We start from the raw sequence: 17694 nt of genomic DNA on the forward strand, positions 1-17694 counted from the left end.
AATATAATTTGAAATGCACGGTATAATAATGATGAAAAATATGGTTAAAATACTTACCAAAAGTAGCAAGCAAGAACACTGACAAAAGAACGAACTTAGCATAAGCCCATTGTTTTGTTTAAAGAGAGAGTTAGCTATACAATTGTTAATTTGTAGTGAGAGTTTATTGCAATAGTTCATTGCATGCAGCAATTTATATAGAAGATAGAACTAGCTAGCTAGAAATTTTGCGTGGCAGTATTACAATGGAGAAATATCTAAACAAATTAATGATTTTGTCCCCATTCTTAGCTACTGTGGCAATACAAGTAATTAAATACTCCTGCAATAGTTCATTGCATGCAGCAATTTCCGCTGTGCTAGCATGACATGTTTATGTTGTGGTTTTGTATTATGATCGTGACGCCTTAATTTCTTAAGTGTTTTATTTGTTTATATTCAATAAATACGCGTTAAGGGATTTGGGTGTTACATGTTTGGTTATGTAGCATATGTGCACCTACATAAGCATCAAGGAAGCAAGCTAGCTCCCCGTGCATTGAGATGTATTTTTGTAGGATATGCTACCCATCAAAAAGGATATCGGTGCTATCATCCTCCAACTAAACGAATGTATATTACATTGGATGTTGTTTTCCATGAAGATACCATGTATTTTTCCTCCAAGTCAGACCTTTAGGAGGAGAAGCAAAATGAAGTTTTGACTCTAGGCCATGATACTGATGTACATGAGGAATTAAAAATATTTGAAGTGGGAGGAAGTAGTTGTGATGATGAACAAGAAGTTGAAGTAATGGGTTCCTTATCCCCTGAGAAACTTATAGCATCACAAGAATATCAAGAAATGGAAGTAATTGAACCCTTGTCCTTTGATGAAGATGTAGAACCTCAAGAATTTTCAGTACCAAACCAATCGTCGGCTGAGGATGCTCCTAACTCAATTTTATAACCACCCAAAAAAACTCCCACCGTAGCAAAATATAGGTATTCCGAAATCTACTTATGAACCAGAAATTTCCAGTAGAGCTAGATACCCAATGAATCATTATGTGTCTAACCATCGTTTGTCGGAATAAAATCAGGCACTTGTAAATCAATTATCTATTGTATCTATTCCTAATAGTGCACAGGAGGCCTTAATGGACCCGAGGTGGAGAGAAGCTATGAATGATGAGATGAAGTCGTTAAAGAAAAAGAATACATGGGAACTCGTTGACTGTCCACCAGGAAAGAAAATAGTGGGATGCCAATGAGTTTATACAGTTAAGTACAAAGCTGATGGTACGATAGAGCGCTTTAAAGCAAGATTAGTAGCTAAAGGATATACCCAAACCTATGGAGTTGACTATACTAAGACATTTGCATTAGTGAATAAAGTCAATTCTATCAGAGTTTTGCTATCTCTAGCGGCAAATTTTGATTGGCCTTTACAACAATTTGATGTGAAGAATGCCTTTCTTCATGGCGAATTGACTGAAGAAGTATACATGGAGCTTCCGTCAGGATGCAATATACCTGAAGCATGTGAGAAAAAAGTGTGCAGATTAAAAAAGTCATTATATGGGCTAAAACAATCTCTGAGAGCATGGTTTGGAAGGTACACAAAATCTAGGAAAGCTATGAACCAGAAATCGCTGAGGATGCTCCTAACTCAATTTTATAACCACCCAAAAAAACTCCCACCGCAGCAAAATATAGGTATTCCGAAATCTACTTATGAACCAGAAATTTCCAGTAGAGCTAGATACCCAATGAATCATTATGTGTCTAACCATCGTTTGTCGGAATAAAATCAGGCACTTGTAAATCAATTATCTATTGTATCTATTCCTAATAGTGCACAGGAGGCCTTAATGGACCCGAGGTGGAGAGAAGCTATGAATGATGAGATGAAGTCGTTAAAGAAAAAGAATACATGGGAACTCGTTGACTGTCCACCAGGAAAGAAAATAGTGGGATGCCAATGAGTTTATACAGTTAAGTACAAAGCTGATGGTACGATAGAGCGCTTTAAAGCAAGATTAGTAGCTAAAGGATATACCCAAACCTATGGAGTTGACTATACTGAGACATTTGCATTAGTGAATAAAGTCAATTCTATCAGAGTTTTGCTATCTCTAGCGGCAAATTTTGATTGGCCTTTACAACAATTTGATGTGAAGAATGCCTTTCTTCATGGCGAATTGACTGAAGAAGTATACATGGAGCTTCCGTCAGGATGCAATATACCTGAAGCATGTGAGAAAAAGTGTGCAGATTAAAAAAGTCATTATATGGGCTAAAACAATCTCTGAGAACATGGTTTGGAAGGTACACAAAATCTAGGAAAGCATTTGGCTATAGTCAAAGTAATGTAGACGCAACTTTATTCTTAAAAAAGTAGCAAGGTAAAATCACTGCACTAATTGTATATGTTGATGACATGGTTGTTACTAGGAATGATGTTGAGGAAAGAAAAGCCCTTCAAAGCTACTTGTCTAAGGAATTTGAAATGAAAGACCTTGGTCCCTTAAAATTTTTCCTTGGTATTGAAGTGTCAAGATCAACTAAAGGAATTTTCTTGTCTCAAACTGGTATGTCAGCTTGTCAACCAACTGATACACCTATAGAGGCGGGGTCAAAATTGTTTGTTGAACCTGATCAAGTTCCGGCTGATAAATGGAGGTATCAAAGACTTGTAGGAAGATTAATGTATCTGGCACACACAAGGCCAGACCTTGAATATGCCTTGAGTGTTGTGAGCTAGTTCACGCATAATCTTGGAGAACAACATATGAATGCAGTTATGCGGATTTTGAGATATTTGAAATCCGCTCCGGGAAAGGAATTTTATTCAAAAGATATGATAATAATAACAATGTGAGTGTGTATACTGATGCTGATTAGGCTCGATCTATAGATGATAGACGATCTACTTCATGTTACTTCACTTTTGTAGGAGGCAATTGTTACATGGAGAAGCAAAAAACAGAATGTCGTTGCACATTCAAGCATAGAAGCTGAATTTAGAGGACTGTCACTTGGGTTATGTGAAGCATTATGGCTAAGACATATCCTATCAGATTTGGGCTATCTACCCGATGAACCAATTCGACTATATTGTGACAATAAGGCAGCATGTGACATAGCTCATAACCCGGTTCAACATATGATCGTACCAAGCATGTGGAAGTAGACAAATTCTTCATCAAGGAGAAATTGGATGAGAATATGTGGGAATTACCTAGGATCCGATCAGAGTACCAATTGGCTGATATTCTAACTAAAGCAGTCTCAAGTCGAGTGTTATTGTTAGCAAGTTGGGCATGTGGGATATCTATGCACCAACTTGAGGGGACGTGTTGAGAAATTAATTGCTTATTTTTAGGGATCTGTTTTTTTGTTAATAAGGAATCATATATTTGAGATATTTCATGCTTATTCATAGACAATAATTATGTATACACTAATTGCCTAAACTGCTATCATATTCATAAGCAATATATATACAAGTTATACTAATTCATTGAATATATGAATGAGAAAATATTCTTCTCTAAAATTAAACTGGGTTGACATAGACGGTGACGGTGCTGGTGGTCGGCGGCAGGATTGAGAGCAAGAGAAAGAATGAACCGGAGGATGGTAGTGCCGTACTTTTTGACACAAGTACCCCTCTTTAGTTAAAATGAGAAGTTTATCCTTGTATTTATTTGTTTGCAAATCGTATTCAATTATCTTTTCTCGATAATATATTGTACCGATTAGAAAATTATTCATTAAGTGGTTAATGAGTTCTTAATAGGATAAATTGTTCGCAAGAACCTAATCAAGTTTTGATTCTTAGTGAGAATAATTTTTAGTTGGACTTTATTTACCTCACAATCGAACTCTGGATTATCGGGATCCTCCCTTACCCTGAGAACTAGAGAGTTAAAAACAATCCGCACAATATTTTTTAAACCACACTTAAATTAGAGAAAGTTTCTTTCTCATAATAAATATATACACTTATTAAATTTAGAAACAAGGCCTGCAAGAAACATGTTAAATTATTTGTCTCTTAATTTGACGTGGAGATAATGCTTTCTTCTATATTTTCCAATTTATGATAGGAAGATAGATATGATTATACAACTTTACTCTTCTTTATTTTATGCCACCTATTAATTTAAGGGATATTATTTTTTTATCCGATACGCCATATCTTATTATCCATTGATTTTGTCAAATAAAATTCACATGAGAAAGACAAATGGAAAATTGTCTTTTTCCACTACAAGAAAATACGGGATTAGCTACGACGACGTTTGTAGCTAACGCGTAGCTAATCTCTAGCAAAACAGAGTTAGCTACCGATTTGTTGTGAATTAGCTGTCATATAGGGCGTAGCATGGATTGAGCGGCAAATCACCTATCAAAATATTTCCTAGCTAATTTGCAACTAATATAAAGAATATCCTAGCTAGTTCCCATTTAATACCTAGTTAAATAGTGTTCAAAAGTTTGTGTTTCCTAACTAAATCGCTAGGATATTGTCACAACGATTTCGCAATAAAACTGTAGCTAAATATCCTAGCAATTTCGCAACAATATCCAAGCTTTTTAGCTTTTTTCATTTATTTTATATAATTATAAAAAAAAACCTTCCTAATCAAAACTGATTAAACTACTATATTGTAAAGAACTAAGCACGTGAATAAAATGAGAACAAACCTAAAAGTGAGTTACAAAGCTTAAGTTCACAGAAGTGTACAAATGTTACTAAAGAGCTTAAAGGCCACAGTGCCACTAGTCACATAAGGGTAAACTAAAAGTATGGAAGAGGCCACACTCTTAAAGCATAGTTCAACAAAACTCAGCTTATATATTGGATAAACCATGCCTTATACCATATAACAACATATAGTCAATGTAATAGTTTGAGCTATTAAAGGTTCACTTGGGATAAAAATAAAAGTTCATCATTAACTAACTCTAAGTCAAAATCAATCGGAGACAAAGAGTGATGACAGAAACACGCGATTACATAAATCAGATGCAATATTGGATCTAATTGCAGATCAATTAGAACAGAGAAGCAAATCGATAAGACACAGAGAACATTGACGGAAACGCAAAGATACAAAATCAGACAAGGTTACATAAATCTCTACAAACAATTACCTCAGGTCGCTCATGCTCAACATGTTCTAAAACAAAGCAGCCACTGTTGCCACTTTTGAATGAACCTTCAAACTTTATCATAAACCTTATTACCCTGAATCGTAAAAAATTAAAGGACAATAGCATCATATCAGCATTGTAGCTTAAATATATATATAAAAAAAATATAGGAACATAAGTCAAATAATTACCCAATATGCCACACTTGTAATGATCTAAGGAAACACTTCAATTATAAACAAGAGATGGACGATGAATAACATTACCGAGATATAGATCAACGAAATGAAACCTCAATTAAATCAAAACATTACAATGTAACCACTACCCAAGTCCTTGCTCTCATACCACAAAATAGACACATCAAGATAACCCAGATTGTATCGACCGAACCTACATAATAATTATGAAAAATAAGGAAATAAGGATCGGATTTTGAATGAACTAAATCAGATTTTGAATGACGGGGTGGGGGCTATTCCAAAGTCAATAACATAGTTCAGATTTTGATTTACATAACCATGTTTCACTCATTAAAATTAAAACTTCAGAACTAAACATGTACTTTACTTTATATAAGTAATACAACAAGATTATCCCTCTTAAATCTGCAAACTAATTAAGCAACTTGCAGCATCATGACTGAAATAAATAAATCAGTAAGCCAGTCAACTTTTAATATTGAGGCACCAACAACACAACCGTAAAAGAATTTAGAACTAGTATCTACATGACTTATCTACCCTGCTAATTTATCAACTTGTAGATATATCATGAGCGTTGTGCAAATCAATATGCAGTGCCCAAGTTCCCTGATGTCGTTCTTAACCAATTCAACTTCCTGCAAATCAATACAACGAACATAAGCATTGTGCAAATATATAGTTGTGAAGCATAAGTCAATATAAAATGTGTTACTTTGAATTTGTTAACTGAGATCCCAACTTATAGTTTCAAGTCCTAACAGAGATCCCTTCCAGTATTAGATACAATATATACAAAATATGTTAACAGTTCACATCATGAGAAGTATTCAAAAATCAAAATGCCAAATAAAATCCTAATAAATTTGAACAAAGCTCAGAAAAAGTTGTCTCACCTCCAAAAGTGGTCTTGTCTTCCATGACAAGAGTCTCACCCTCTGTTTTGGTTGCTGCATGTACTGCAGTCATGCCAAATTGTGAAGATATGTCTTAGTTAGATAACCATAAGGAGGGGTACAATAGGGACACCATTCACTTCATTCAATAGAAAACCAAAAGCCACTCAAACTAAAAAATAATCATGGAATCGTAAAAACAGAAGGCCACACTGCCACTAGTCACATAAGGGTAAAGAAAAAGTGGAAGAGGTTACTAAGATTGATGATTAAAGAAGAAATAAAGCAACAAAAATTCATCAACTATTACAAACGTAAACAACTAGACGTGTCCTGTAATGCATCAATAATATATATGAAATAGAACCATTACCTCTCTTAATTCTTTAACTAAAATAAGAGTCTCAACCAAAAGTGAAGAGACTCGCAGATTTAGGATCATTTTGATTGAAAATCAACCTAGTTATTACAAAATAACCATTACCTCTCTACAAACTTTTCCATGATTAAAATTTGATCATTATGCATGGAAAGGTTAAAACAAAATTCATTTTCCATATATGACAATTAAAGAACATATGATCAGATACCTCGGTAATGGCAGCCTCCAATGTCGACTTGTGAGCCTTCGTGCAAGTAAGCCAGCCTGCAAAATAATCACAAGATCAGTAAAATGAAACTCACCAAAAGTAAAAAGGGAGTTTTTACAAAAACAAGAAGAATTTTAATCCGAGCATCCCATGTAAGAAAGCCTACAACAAAAAAATATAGACCAAGATGGTATGGTTACCTGCGACCGCCTTCAATGTAAACACCCAAAAGTCTAACCAAGTTCTTGTGCCTCACATGCCCAATAGCCTAAACATCCACTCTAAATTCCTTTTCAGCTTGTCCACTGCATGATGAGCATAAATAGTATTAGAAACTAGCTGCTTACAAACATGCTAATAAAACATGAAACAATATACTATAACACAACGCTTTAGAACTGAAAATATAAAGTAATCATGCAATTCAATTAAAAGTAGTGCCAATACTCACATATTATTTAGTAGCATCTTAATAGCCACTGGATTCCCATTGATCAGCTGGCCTTGATAAACAAGTTCTAAGTCCCTCAATGTAAACCAGTGGCCCCAACCAAGGTGAGAGAACTCAGGAAGACCAAACAGAAGGGACAGTGAAGTCAAAGAAAGCCTGTGTGCAGAAAGGGACTTATCACAAAGCATTTTCACAAACAAATAGGGTTGAACATCATCATTTCCAATGCAATGCAATGCAATGCAAAGCATTTTCACATGCCTATTTTCCAAACAGTAATTAGGCAACACAAACAAAAGAAACTGAAATTTCAATTTTCAAACCAAAAGTATCAAAGACTACATAATTTTACATCACAATTTTATAATATCATGCATTCAATTTATTCAAAACTAATAAGTCTGTTTGAGAAAAAGCATTAACTAAGCTAAATCTCAAATTGCACATTATCACAAACAAATAGAGTGCATTGATCGTTACCTTAACTGCAAGTCTGCATCTGCATGAAAACCGTTCTGCACAGCATCCTCCACAAATTTTAACCATTCTACGGGCGAAACTTGAAGCAATTGAAACCTAGCGGATTTGATTTCTCGAATAACTAAAGCCTCGTATCTCAAAGCCAAACAACTCTTCAAAATTGAAATTCGAAAACACAAAAGAAAAATACGAATTAGCATATTGTTATACAAACAATTGATATATAAATTGAATCATTACAACATGCATTATTAGATCTATGTTATTCCTAGAGTCACGATTTCAAAAAATTTTGTGTGAAATACGAACAAATTAAATACATGAAGAAGCTTACCGTAGAAGTACCTCTTGATCTTCAACGAGAGCGAAAGGGAGAACTCTAACGAGAAGCTTATCGTTGATGTATTCTGCGGCGATTGATTGAATAATGGATACTGATTCAGATTTGAGGAATTGCGTCAAACTGGATCGAATTTCGACTAAGGATTTCACGTGTTTGGAGACCAAAAGTGAATCCAGAAATCGGAGTGTGACGTTACCGAAAGTGCGAGAAACGAAACCAAAACTGCGATGACGTAAACTGAGAGATCGATCGGAGACAGAGAAAGAGAGAGAAAAGAAAATCAAACCGCAATGCAGATGATTTGGCAATGGAGAAGGCGGTGACAACAGAGAGTAATCGGCGACGGCGGTGACAACGGAGAGCAATCGGCGACGGCGGTGACAACGGAGAGCAATCGGCGACGGCGGTGACAACGAAGAGCAATCGGCGACGGCGGTGACAATAGAGAGCGAGCGCAATGGTGGTGGAATCGAAAACGGTGAGAGAGAGAGAGAGAAATTTGGGGAAAAGGAAATTAAATGAATGACGATATGTATTTTATTATTTATTATTTATTATTTATTTTGAGGAAATGTTATTTTTTTTATTTATTTTGCCAAAAATATACATTACAATGTTTATTTTATTGGAAACTGTCATTCCAGAAGGAATGAATGGATGAAGGGAAATTTGTGGCTAAGCAACTACAAGTTAACTTGAAAAGATGTCTGTAGCAAGGTTTTGGTAGCTAATCTGATATTTTCTTGTAGTGTTCTCTTAATTCCAAAATCCCAAAATTCTCTCTCTTATGTATTCTCACTCACTCAAATAAACCGCAAAAAACGAATATTTTGGTTGTGTTTGCATGTCCTTTTATGAAAACGGTTAGATCAAATTAAATTTTAGATTAATTTTTTAAATCAGATAATATTTTTTGTCTTAAATTTGTTCCAAACCAAACTGCGAACACTCCTGCCCTCACCGACTCACTTTCAAATTCTCACAAACCTCTCTCACTCCCTCTTCTTTTACTGTTTCCTTTTTTTTTTTCTTCTTTCTGATCTCAGTTTTGTATTCTTTGTATTAGAAATTTTTATATTTTTTATGCTTAATAATTTAATTTTTTTTACGCTCGTATTTAGTACATTATAGAAATTTCATGTAAAATGTTAACTTTTTCTTTTAAAGTGAGATATAGTAACTTACTTGGAACTAATAAAATCCGGTGTTATGGAATGGGGACAAAGAAAAATTTCAAAAGAGTTATATTTAGGGACGAAAGCATTAATTTCTCTAGGAACTAATATTTACTCATCTGGTTTTTCAAAATTTCTATGGGAATCATATCTTAATATACATGCCAATTTTTTTATATAATTTATATGAGGAGCAATACTTCTACTTATATATTAATACCAAGGCCAATTTTGAAACGCTGACCTCTTTATCATTCCACTCTCCTACTCATATAACCAGTGGTGTCTCCGAGTTTTTGGAGGCTCTGTGCGAAATATGAAAGTGAGCCTTTAATAAAAAAAACGTAACTTTTTTTTATAAAAAAACCATCATCGATTTAAATTGCAAATAACATAAAATTATAATCATTCTTGTAATTAACATAAAAAAGAATCATAGTCTAATAATAACAACAAAATACATTATATCTACTTTACTTATAAAGAAAACATTCTCGCTACTTAAATCGACTCATTCTTGCTGCATTTTTTGAAGTAGAACCAAATAGACAACATTGAAGTTGAACCGGTAAAAAAAAGAAAAAAAGAACGTAATTAGCAATTAAAACAATCCAAATAGGACAACACATTATCAAACCAAATAGGACAATAATAAACATTAAAATATTATCATGTTGAAACTAGGAATCTCCTCTCCACTTTATAGAAACAAAAGAACATATCTCTATCAGTAATTAACTTTGGGAGAAAAAGAATGATGAGAATTGGGAATTGGGAAACACAATTAAAATAGAAAAATTGTGATTTTACATTGCAAATTTTAGAAACCCTAACTTGTAAAATTTAGTTTTTACCTTTGTTTCAACTTTAATGGAATTTTTGTGAATAGAAGGAAGAAGGTTAACCGACGTTAATGCCGCCGGTGATGGTGGCAGGTCGACGCCTAGTAGTGGTGAATTAATGGAGTTTTTGAGAAAGAATACGTAGAACGCAAAACGCAGAACACAAAAGGCAAGATATAGGCTTCTCTTGTCTGCTATTTTTTTTCCTTAGCAAAACAGGTTGGGCTCAGCCTTACTACCCTTACAACATTTTCTAACATAAATAATTAATTTTTACACCCCCTAACTTACTAATACCACTACCATATAATTTTTTTATTATACCCCTCATTTTTAAGAGACATTGTGCCACGGCTCATGTCGCACATAGCCTAGGCCGCCCCTGCATATAACCCTTCCATCCTCCAACTCAACTTGTATTTACAATATTAAACCAAATATTAAATTATTATATTTCACTTCACAGTTCCAAACTATTAACTACGCACATGTATCCTATATACTGGCACCACAACAGTCCAGGGTTGCCCATCCAGGGTTGCCCATCATTAGTTTGATATATATATTTTTATTTATAATTTTTATATTTATAATTTTGAACAATCCCTTCTCTATGTTACACAAAACAAATTTAATATTTTTGGTCAGTTGTCCGTGTGCACATCACCAATGCAACCGATGTGAAAATTCATTTGAAACCATATATATATATTTAAGAAAATTGAGAAAATGGAAGCTTTAATTAAAATAAAAAATGTGGAAAGAATTAGACAAGCATCATAACATTTATTAAAGTTCTATATCCATTTGCAGACATAATTTATTGAAATTGAAAAAGATATCCAACTCATCAATTGGACACAAAGATGCATGCATATTACATATATCATGGTAAATTTTGTGAGCATTAATATTAAGTGGTAATTGTTGGCATCGAGTCATTTGTGAGTTTAGATTTTGAGAAAATCTTGAAGATTAAGTTTTGTGCCCCAGATATAGAATCAGCGCACACACCATACTCCACATCAGCTTTAGGAAAACGAACACAATAGTTTTCAATTTTCTTGTTCTTACATTCTGCATCATATTGACATATAAGATTTTTCCCAATTTTCTTCACAGCATCTTTATATGATGGAGGGACGCAAATAAGACCGAACGTAAATGCAACACCAACACATACGCAACCTCTTGGACATTACGCGTTTGGCGGCTTACAAGCTACCCAACATGCTTCTACTTTCTTTATCGGAAACGTTACTGTAAATGACAAAGCCAATTAAATTTTAAAACAACATACACATAATATTATTTCGTCAAAAAAATAATATGATCAGTTTAGAGATTGAGGAAAGTGGAGCAAGCTAACTTTACATATACACACAACATATACATATTTGGGTAGATAAAAATTTACTAAACTGTTAATCCATTAATTTTATGGAAATAGATTCTCATTAGTTCTTAAATATATGATTTGGGTACAGTATAATGATGAGAACGATGGTTAAAATGTATACATACCAAAACTGGCAAGCAAGAACACAGACAAAAGAATGACCCTAACATAAGCCATTGTTTGATTGAAAGAGATAACAAGCTACAATTGTTAATTTGTTGTGAGAGCTTATGGCATCAGATAGTACATTGCATACAACAATTTATAGAAGATAGAACTAGCTAGTTAGAAATTTTGTATGGCAATATTATCGAATCAATTTTGCTGTTGTAAAAAAAAAATTCCATAATTTTGACCCAGTTTTAAGAAAGAGAAAATTAACTAAGAAAGAGAAAATTTTGAACATCTAAGACCATCTTCAATGGTGTAGTACCTATTAGGTACTTATGGTACCTATTAGGTACCACTTTTAAAATAAGAAATCTCTCTCTCTCCTCTTGGACCCACCTAATTTTTCATTAAAATATTCTTTTTATGGGACCCACTTTATTTTATATATTCAATTTGAATTAATCGATATTTATACAAAACCACAATTTTTTTTTGGTACATCACAAAAACACAATTTTTGAATTGGCATGTACTTCTCCTTAAACCACTGGTCCAGCCACCCTTTTGCATCATCCATTAAGGCTTGCACTTCTCCTTCCTCCTGTCCTTCTAGTAAAGTCAAGTTGGATCCTAACGGAGTCACCTTTACACAGAAATACCCCTGTCGATGGAACGCGTGTTGTATGTTGTACGACATACCCGGATGCAATACTTTCCCAATAAAAGCTCTCTGTAATCTCAACACACATCTTCCTTTTCTCTTAGTATCGTCGTTCAAAACAGCATGTGCGTATGATCTCTCATCCTCTTTTCGTGGCCAATCAGAGTACTGTTCAAATCGAGGTTTGGAACGAGGTACACTCTTTTCAGCCTTTCTTCTTTCAGTTCTTTATGCCTCTCCCTTCACATTACTGTCTTCGTTTCCAACGCCATACCTCCTGATATCTTCTGGACGATGGTACCGCGAAAGATTAACTGAGATTTTGTTTCTTCCAATAATAATACTGTCCAATTCGAATTCGAAACGTGTTACATCAGCGACCTAATCAAAGCGTGCGAAACCAAACCTTCTACCTCCTCTATCTCGTTTAGCAGGAAAAACTACCTCAATTATGTCCCCATAGTATTGAAAAGCATCGAGCATCGCTTTAGCACCGAAACTGTTTGGGAAATCCGTGAAAAAATAAGTTGTGACATTGTCGAATTGCTGTCTTTTTGATTGCTCAACAGTAGCAATATCGCTTGTGACCTGGGGATTGCTTTTCCTTTTCCTGTTACGTCTTTGCACCTGTTGCCAGTGTTGATCATCCCCGTCCCCCATAGTGGAAAGGTAACGAGTAGTTATGCCTGCGCGTGCAGAGGGGTTCTATCAATCTTTGTACGTTCTAAACGAAAAGGATCTGTTTTGACGTCAGCGCGATTGAATCCTCTACGCTTTTTACAAGCACTACTGTGATGATCAGGATCCTAACAGTAGTTCGTCGGCAGCAAAACCCTAGCAAACATCCATTTGAACATTTCTTTTTGATTATCAGGGTCTTGTTCCTAATGGTCTTTACAATAAGCGTGTCTATTTTTTTATAATACTTGTGTCTAGTTTTTCAAAATTTCTATGGAAATCATATCTTAATATACATGCCTATTTATATAATTTCAATGAGGAGCTATACTTCTACATATATATTAATACGAGGGCCAATTTTAAAACGCGGGCCTCCTTATCACTCCACTCTCCTACTCATATAAACACTTCTCATCCTCCAACTTAGCTTATATTTTCAATATTAAATTATTATATTTCACTTCACAGTTCCGAACCATTAAATTATTACTAGCACCACAACAGTCCAGGGTTGCCCATCATTATTCAAACCAATCTATCTTATTGTAATCAATTCATCTAACTAATTATAGAATCTCAAGTTACATACTGTTGTTTGATATACCGTGGTTTTATTTAAATAATTATTGAAACTTTATATAATTTTATTGATATATAGTTTGATATATATTTTTATTTATAATATTATATTTATAATTTTGAACAATTCCTTCTCTATGTTCCACAAAACAAATTTCATATTTTTGGTCAGTTGTCTTCTGCTGCAAAAATAAAGGCCGTTGGATCAATCTAGCGGCTGGCATATTGGATCAATATATTATCATTTTTTTAGATAAAAATAGGCTGATCCTTCCTCCTTTGCTTCTGTCATATAGAATCAGCGCACACACCATACTCCACAAATTTTAAAACAACATACACATAATATTATTTCATAAAAAATGAAATAAAAATACACATAATATTATTTTTTTACGCACAACATATACATATTTGGGTAGATAATAATTTACTAAACTGTTAATCCATTAATTTTGTGGAAATAGATTCTCATTAGTTCTTAAATATATGATTTGTGTACAGTATAATGATGAGAAAGATGGTTAAAATGTAGACATACCAAAAGTGGCAAGCAAGAACACAGACAAAAGAATGAGCCTAATATAAGCCATTGTTTGATTGAAAGAGATAACAAGCTACAATTGTTAATTTGTTGTGACTTGTGAGAGCTCATGGCATCAGATAGTTCATTGCATACAACAATTTATAGAAGATAGAACTAGCTAGCTAGAAATTTTGTATGGAAATATTATCAAATCAGTTTTGCTGCTATAAAATTTTTTTTCCATATTTTTGACACAATTTTAAGAAAGATAAAATTAACTAAGAAAGAGAAAATTTTGAATATCTAAGTGTATTTATGTGTATTATAAAGACATAAATACCCTATAGTTTTGCCTAAATCTAGGAAATGTAGGAAAATATGACTTTAGGAAATCCAAATCCCTATTTACCCTTTACAGTCGAGATTATTTTAAGAGGTTTTATATTTTATTAGTATAAACTGTTTGAATAGTAATTAACAAATGAGATCTAAAACTGTGGAAAAATTGTCTTATTTACTACAGCTTGCAAATTCCAATCCCAATATTATAATGCAACAATATCTAAAACAAATTAATTTTTTTGCCCCCGTTCTTCAAAAATTGCCTTGTTTAGACATCATTTCTCCGAGCATTTTTATAAATAACAGTTCATTTTTCAAATTTATTTAATAATTAATATATTTGATTTATATTATAGATCAGATATCAATTGTTGAATTAATCTAAAAGTCAATTGTCAATAAAAAGCACCATGGATTAATAATTTGAGGCGCTATAATAAATTAAGTTGTATCGTTAGCTACTTTTTTGGCAATTATTGCTATTTAACTAGGTAGTGACTCTAGGGTATTAGTTAAGGAAGTAATTAAATGTGGTAAAATGATCTTAAAATTTGTGTAATTAATTATTCCCTTAAAATTTTAAAATTATAAAATACCATTTTCAATTCAAAATTTATTTATTTATTAAATATCATGTGTATATTTTCGAGATAATTACACATGTCCAAAAGGCATGCAGACAACAAGCTGAATCGTTAACCCTTTTAAGATGACCAAATCAATGTCCAAAAGGCATTCATAGACCTAGGTGACACAACATTGTTATGCCTAACCCTTTGAATTCTTTTCAGAAGATCTACAGTCTCTGGTGGTAGGAATCCAAAGTGTCAAATAATGAGATAAAAGCATGTTTATTGTCAGAATATGTTTTCTCATGTTTTTCCACTTTGCTTGAAGCGGCTTTGTGAGTTGCCTGTCCCACAGTTAAATCCAAAGTCCTTAATCCAACAAGTGAAGAAACTTCAGTCAAGTCTACATAAACTTGTTTCCCTCGTACGTACCCACCCATACACCAAAACATCTGCAGATCGAAGTGTCGATCTCCCCTCAAGCGGCTTGGTCAAGAAGTTCACAGATGTCTCTTTCTTCACAGATATTCTCGTGCACCTGAAAATATCGAAAGATATCACCAAACAAGTCATACGTATATTTGAAACCTAAAAACCAATAAATTTATGTGTTTTGGATTTTTAATTAATATTCATATATTTCACTTTCAATTTAATAACAAAAAATTGTCACATTCATTTCCTTCTTTTTATCGAAACAAAAGAATTGATATATTTTATTTCTAACCAAAAGAATTCACATTCATTTCCTTCCATTTATTTCTAAGACGTCGAGGCACAAACTATATATCAACCTTGATGTACTTGGTGTGAACACTGTAGAACAAGAAGAAAATCCAATGTATATTAATCTGCACACCCAAAAAAAATCCCTTTATGTTTAACTTATGCATGTATTAACTAATCACTAATCATTCAAATAGAATCTATATCTATTTATTTGACATACTATTCAAAACGATGTTTTGAAGGTAATAAAACTAATACAACTTATATATACAAGTTTGAAGAAATAATATCATAATGTTTTTCCTTTTCTCATCAATAGATCTATAGATATAATAAATATGTCCTAATTTCTGATAAGAATATTGATAATTAGATAAAACTCTCCCATTAGTCAGTAAGTATTTTCATTAGGTTGATATAGTTTGTTATTAGGTGATTAGTTAGTTAAGTCTCTAATAACTCTATATAAGAGCACCAATATTTGTACTCATTTTACCATCTTTGATCAATATGAAACCTTACAATTTTTACTCTCTTTCAAGCACACTTATGGCTTTTGTCATTCAATTTCTCCAAACTCTCACAATTCTAACAATTTCAAATCTATCATTCTATTAAAAGAATGTATTATTCTCCCAAATCAAAAATTAATTCATATTCATTTTTGTTTAAAATGTTATGAAGACCAACCCAATATGGAATGCTCAAGAATGCATTGATTTCTTTTTGGGTGAATCGCCTTAAGAAAATAAATCTTCTAACTTACATTAAATATAATGGAAGACAAACTCATTCGATTAAGTGATAATAAAACCCTTATAATTAACGATAGCTAATAGAAAATCACTCAACCATACAATCAAAAGTCATCATAAGAAAATAATCATACAACTTATCAACATATATACATGAATTAACACAAAGTCAAAGAAGTAAATCGTCGTAGCGAGGTTGATTCTTGCCTCTCTCTTCTTGAGGGGTTTTCTTTTTCTTATGGTGTCTGAGGGGTTCTGATTTTGGTGGTGGTATGCCTTCTTGTTTGTAATTTTATTTACCTATTTGTCTTTTTAACTTACCATAGAAATCGTTAGGTTCTGGTGGAGTGTACTTCTGGTACCTCTTTATTTTTCTAAACTTTCTCTTGTACTAGTTTCGTTTTTATATTTATATATTTGCCATGCATTAAAAAAAAACCGTCGTAGCGAGGAACTTATTCCACGGATACGAAACCAAGCTTTCAATATAGGTCAATTCTAACATGCACAAGTGCATCATGTCATTCATGGTGCACAAGTTAACAATATCGTTATAACGAATACGATTTTTACAAAATCGACCGTTAGATTGAAAGTTTGTATCATATAGATCATCCATGTCAAATTTTAAAGAAATTGAAAATCATATGATACGCCATTGAAGCCCATCAAGATTAACGGTTTATGAGTTTCATTAAATACCGTTAATTTTGATGGATCTTTATTTTGAAGCCCATCAAGATTAACGGTTTAGGAGGTAGCAGAGCCCTGTTGTTCCAAAAGTTATATGGTGTGGATTTGCATAATCCTCCTTCGCTTGATTATTTTATTTTGGATTATTATTATCCTCTTATTTTTTTGTTATCAATTATTTTTCTCCAAGAATCAAATATTATTGGTGTGACTAACTAATTCACAACAAAACTGATGTAAAGAGTCTTTTTTATGGTAAGCAGTACTACCGTTGAATAACAATATATAATATAAAAAATTTGAAAGAATGGAAGGAAGCATCAATTAAAGTAAAAATAAAAAAATATAAAAAAATGGAGGAAGAATTTCATAAGCATCATAACATGTATTAAAAGTTCTACACCCATTTGCATACGTCATTTATTGAAATTCAAACAGATATCGAAGATATCCAACTCATTGATTGAAACAAATTAAAGACTTTTTATTTAAGTAGTAGTACATAGATGCATGCATATACGATG

At 33.0% G+C, this 17694-nt stretch overlaps 1 long non-coding RNA gene across 3 annotated transcripts; it reads right to left on the reverse strand.

The window, feature by feature from the left end:
- Nucleotides 1-4826: 4826 nt before the first annotated feature.
- LOC123890136 lies at nt 4827-8583 on the reverse strand. Of its 3 annotated transcripts, XR_006802719.1 has the most exons (9): nt 8100-8583; nt 7766-7917; nt 7286-7441; nt 7035-7139; nt 6835-6890; nt 6245-6307; nt 5716-5986; nt 5337-5538; nt 4827-5239 (listed from the first exon to the last, which is right to left on the reverse strand). It is a non-coding gene; the product is annotated as an uncharacterized LOC123890136 (long non-coding RNA). The 3 variants fall into 3 exon arrangements; XR_006802718.1 differs by having other exon boundaries at nt 4827-5538; XR_006802720.1 differs by lacking the exons at nt 4827-5239; nt 5337-5538 and adding an exon at nt 6618-6703 and having other exon boundaries at nt 5560-5986.
- Between the last annotated feature and the right edge of the window lie 9111 nt (nt 8584-17694).

This window comes from Trifolium pratense, linkage group LG6, assembly GCF_020283565.1.
Source record: "Trifolium pratense cultivar HEN17-A07 linkage group LG6, ARS_RC_1.1, whole genome shotgun sequence".
NCBI lineage: Eukaryota > Viridiplantae > Streptophyta > Magnoliopsida > Fabales > Fabaceae > Trifolium > Trifolium pratense.